The sequence below is a fragment of the Solanum dulcamara genome, chromosome 9 (genome assembly GCF_947179165.1).
Source record: "Solanum dulcamara chromosome 9, daSolDulc1.2, whole genome shotgun sequence".
NCBI classification, from domain to species: Eukaryota; Viridiplantae; Streptophyta; class Magnoliopsida; order Solanales; family Solanaceae; genus Solanum; species Solanum dulcamara.
Window position 1 is genome coordinate 13,667,017 of NC_077245.1, and position 6,000 is coordinate 13,673,016.

Sequence of the window (6,000 nt, forward strand, 5' to 3'; positions counted from 1 at the left end):
TAAAATAATTTAATTTAATTTTAAAAATTAGTCAACATAACAACTAATGCTTATTTCAAAGTGTCCCCACTTTAATTTGAATAATAACTCTATACTAATTAAATGACAAGTGAAACAAATTTGGATTTAAATTTGCATTTAATAGCCTTTTAGTTTGGCATTCTTCTTGGAATTATTATCCATTTGAATATAATAAGTTAATTGCCTTCAATGTTTCACTCTTTTAATGTGATTTCAACTTAGAAATTGAGAGAATATACACTTCATACTATTTTATTTACGCTTAGTTAAACAATATACGCCAGTGAATTAACCTAATAAGTCATCCATCCAAGAACTAGAAATAATCAGCGAATACATTATATATATAACAGCTAAAAAAAGTAAATTTATTAGGCTATTTGTATGAAGATCCCTTTGTTATGCTTGTTAATATCATAGGTTAAATCACTTTTTCTTTTATGCCAAACTAGCCTATGATAATTCAACCAGAAAAATTAGGTCAATTTTGAATAAGAAAAAACGAAAACTAGAATGAGAAATATTAAATGATACAACAAAAAGGGAAATATCATAAGATAAAACTTATCTTATTTCGTAATTTTTTTTAAAAAGTGTTAGTTGATATAATTGATAAGTCATTGAATTTGAAGGTCATTTTCTCATTAGTACACTCTTGCAGATTGATTGGATGGTTGTTACATATTCACAATGTATTGTATTATATTGTATTTTGTTGTATTATATCGTTTTAATGAATATAACGTTTGAATAAATTGTATTATTTTTCATCGTTCCGTAATGTCATACAATACAACAATTTGAATGATAAACCTATAAGAAAGTTAGAGTACAAAATAGAGCTACTATGAAAAGTTACGGTAAAGGATAAAGTGTGATTATTAAATAATAAGTAAAAATAAAATTAGAAGAAAATATTAAGATAACGATGCAATCACACCAAATCTATTATTATATAAAATGAGACTTTCTATTATTACCTAACAATAAATTTAAATGATATGACACAATCAAATTTAAATAACAATCAAAATAAATATAATCTTCAAACTAACGATACAATACAAATAACAACTATCCAAACAAGGGTGTGGTGCCACGACCTGGCGGCTTGACCAATGACCATATTTTAGCCATATATGTTTATGGGCATGAAAAAGTTGGTAACTCATTGATGCCCGTTTTAATATCTCATAAATAGTTCTTTCATTAATTAATTTAACTTAATTATGTCTTCACTATTTGTCTTTTCTATTTACTACGTCTCATATTATTTGTCCTATTTTTTTACATGTCTTTTAAAAAATCATAAATAAAAAAAATTATTTTTACTGGTTTAGTCTTTAATTTTTTAATGTATTTTATTTATTTATATTTTTCAATATCAAGATTAATAATGGAGAAATTTAATTGAAACTTTTCAATATTTATACTTTTAAAATAAATTAATTTTAAGATTTTTTTAATTAATTTTATTTTATATTTATAAATTGACAAATAATTTGAGACATATATTTTTAATAAGGTACCGGACAAGTAATATGGGACTGGGGAGTATATATCTGCTTGAATCTGTTAAAAAATAATAATTCAAATTACTAATTAATGAGTAATAATTCATCTAATTAAGAAGTTCCTTTTTTTGAGTTTTTTTTTCTATCGAATGAGACACATAGAGATAAAGAAATTAGTGTACCTACATGATCTCTATCTTTACTTATACATTATACTATTTCCAGATATTCAACAGTACTTATCTAGTTTATAAAATCAATAAATAATTTATCATGATATATTTGTTTTACACTTACTATTAAATATATTCTTATTTTTCAATATTAGATGACTTGTATTTAATAAAAGCGATTTAATAAAATTATTCAATTATTTACTTTATTTTAATTCATATGTTAAGTCAATAGTAGATAACTATTGTTGGCGTAGGGAGTAATTATGCTTCACTTCAACTATTAATTAAGGACAGTCGATTTAAACACATTAATGATTCAAAGTCAAAATTGAACAAAAGTCTTAGACGATTAAAAAAATTAATATTATTTTTTATACTCAGTATATTCTTTTTGGTCTTTAAGATGCAAATTGCTAATAATTTATTATAATCATTTTTTCTTAACAAATCTTACTCAATTGATAATAATCAATCAGTTAAATTTTTCTTGATGCATAATACTTCAAATGTGTCAAACTTTTTTAAATAATTTTTTCTTAAGTTTACTTTTTTTTAAAAATAATATCAATAATTTTTTTTCTAAAAAAAACTTTATAACCTATTATTGTAAAAAAAATTGAGCCCCTCAAATTTCGGAGCCTAAGGCGGCACCTCCTTGCCTTTTTCCAACTCATTAGAGCCGTTATGTTTCACTTCAGCTATTAATTAAGGAGTAATTTAGGATAATTATATAATTCTTTTTAAGAATAATTATCAGAACAACTCTAAAACTAAAAACTATTTTTTATTGATTGATTACGGTTGTGGACTGCTTTTTGAGCGTGACAACAGAACAACTCCAAAACTATTCAAATTTCAAAAGAGTTACATGTTTGATAAGTAGTACATATCTGTTTCAATTTATTTGATTTAATTCAAAGTAAGGGGGTCAGATTTAATAATATTTAGTGTAAATTTAAATATAATTTTTTTAATTTTTTAAAATAAACTTATATATTTATAAATTACATAAAAAATATTATAAATTATAATATTTAACTAATTAAAATATTTTCTAATTATCTAAATAGCAACTAAGAAAAATAAATTAAAACGGAGGGAGTAATAATTTGTAATTGAAAAAAAAAAGAGACTATAAAGCAGAATCTGTGAGCTTTTTCTGTTGGGTTGGGCCACCTTCTTAAAGATTTCCCATGGTCCATTTTAAAGGTGACATTTAATAGTAACTTCTTAAGAATTTTCTTTGTGAAAAAGATGAAAAAGAAAATGATAATAGAAAATTACAGTCATTGAAAATTTCCATCAATTTTGTTTGGAAAGCGAAAGCAAGGAAGAAAATATATTTTGAAAAATATTTGTTGAACCAAGTGAGAGTTGTAATTTATTTTGGGATAATAACATTATTGATGTTTATGATGTTGATGAAAGATTTTCTGATTTTAATAGGTTTTGTGATTTTTCGAAAGGATTAGTTTAGACAATGAAGTATTTAAATTATTCTTGTGTATTCTACTTAGTGAAACTTGTTTTGCTTTTGTCTATTGCCATTGCATCTGTTGAAAGAACTTTTTGCCATTGAAGTTATAAAAAATGACTCGCAAAGTCAAATGAGTTATAATTTTTTTAGCGATTGTTTGGTGTCTTAATTAGAAAAAAATGTATTTAATAATATTTTTATAATGCTATTATTAAAATATTTTAAGATATGAAACCCTGCAGAGTACAATTATACTAATATACATATTATTTTTTGGTTAAATTTTGGTATTTTATTGATAAAGTAATAATTATAAAGCACCACCTTACACCACCTCGAGCAAAACTTATTCCCTACATGACCCAATCGATTAGAAAAGAAATAAACAAACAACCAAAAAATAAAACACCTAACACTTTAAACCTCCCTGTCCCCTCTATCCCTTTGCCAAAGTTACTCTCAAGTAGGGACATTTTAGTTTATCACTGTTAATGATCTTTCTTCCTACTACTTTCAAACTGCTGAAATCTTGATAGTTGCACCCTCCTTTATCGATTGCAATATTTTTCAAGTAATCTGCTAGTTGATTTCCTTCCCTGAGAATGTGCTGGAATGTATGTTGTTTGTCATTGTAAGCATGTTTTGATTTCTGTCATCATCTCTGTGATTATCCAGGGGAATGACCATTTTCCTTCTAGAATCTTGTACAATAGCATAAAGTCTATTTAAATAATTATATTATTATGTTGTTCCAGTCTGCTATGTTTGCATGCTTCTAGAATCGTCTTCGCTTTTGCTATAGTATTAGTGGTATTTTCAATAGTAACTCCTTCTGCATATAGTAAATCCCCTCTTTCATTCCTCAAACAAAAGGCATAGGAGCTTATACCTGGATTTCCCCTCGAAGCCCCATCTGTATTGTATTTTAGCCAGTCTACTGGTTGAAAATCCCACAATACTCTTCTTACCTTCATCTTGGGATTGTAACCTTCCAATTCTTTAATCATATTTGGCCATTACTAGGACATTTTATATTAGGCTTCCTCATTTGTATCATCATGAAAATGTTCCTGGTAATATTATGAATGACTCTCTGAATTGATGTCTTCATTCCCTCATGCTTCATTCTATTCCTCCTTCTCCAAAGTTTTCATATTATAAAGCTAGGGATAGCTCTATATTATGGTTTCATTGCCTTTTTAATATCTATCTCCCACCATAACATTATCATTTTCCTCAAGTACAGTCCTTCAATGTTAAAACTTACAAAAGAACAAAAAATGACAAAGTCTTGTTAGCTAAAAAAGATCTCAGGAACATATGAGCAAGTGTCTCCTGAGTAGGTCTTTCACAACACCAGCATCTAGATGGACCTTCCAGTCCTAATCTTTTCACTCTGTCATCTACAAATAATTTGAATTTTCATAATCTCCACATTGTGAATGCCACTTTAAAAAGGATATTTTTTGTCTAGATCCACTTGTAAGTTTTGTTTTCTCCTTCTTTATGCCTTATATATTGTCAAACTGATTTCACAAAAAATATTCCTTTATTGTCCATCATTTATACTGGCTTATGTGTCTCAATTATTTGTCCTGGAGATTGAATAATATGACTGATATGCTCTACTAGCTTCTGTGGCAGTATATCATTCAAAACTTCTTTGTGCTATTTTCCCTTCTTTATTAATTCATTAATTTTTTTTGTAATTGTCTTCCCACTCATAGTCTTTTTCTGTAATGGTGTACAAGTTTTCCATTCCCATCCAGTTATCATGCCACGCTGATGATGATCCCTTTCTTAGTAGCTAAAAAATTTGATGCTCAATAAGATTTCTGGCCTATAGCATTTTCTTCGATACTTGTGATCCTCCATTTTCTATTCTCCACACCACTTCATTTGCATGCTCCTTTGGACAATACTTATTCCTCATATACTCACTCCATAGTGATGGCTTTGTTCAAAAATTCCACCATAGTTTATAAAATAGGACCATTGATACATTTTCCATTAGTCCGAATTCTAGTCCCCCTTCCTTCTCTGGCAAGCATAAATTGCTCCACTTTGTCTAATGACTTCCTCTCCCTCCAACATAACTGCTCTAAAAAAATTGTGACATCATTTTTTGAGCTTGATTCAGTATATTCATGGGAGAATTCATGACTGATAGACAATAGATGAGAGTGCTTTGAAGCACATGTTTTATTAGAATAGCTCTTCCTCCATAGGATAGTAATTTTCCTTTCCATGACTGAATTTTTGAACTAATATTTTGTAAAATTTGCTGATAATATGATTTATGTTTTCTTTTATAGAATATAGAGCATCCCAAGTAAGTGAAAAGGAATTCCTTCCTTAGGATTCTTGTTGCTACCTCAGTTATCACTGGTTCTCCTCCTGCTACAGAATGATGCATAAAAGTAACACTCTTCTTCTTGTTTATTTTCTGTCCAGAAGTATCTTCATATCTCTTCAAACTATTTGTAACCATCTGTATTTTTCTCACTTCTGCCTTGTACATTATAATTATATCATCTGCAAATGCTAATGATTTACTTTGAGACTACCTCTTAGCATTCCAAACTTCTTAAAGTCCTTCTTCTCCATAAGAGAATTAAGGGATCTAGACATAACTTCAGCTGCCAATATAAATAGGGTAGGTGAGAGAGGATCACCCTATTTAAGTCCACTAGATGATTTAAAAAATCCCTTTGGTTGTCCATTTAGTAGAATCGAGTATCAGTTGTTACTGATTAGTCTGAACACCATATCAATAATCATTTCCCCAAAACCTATTCTTCTTAATACCTTA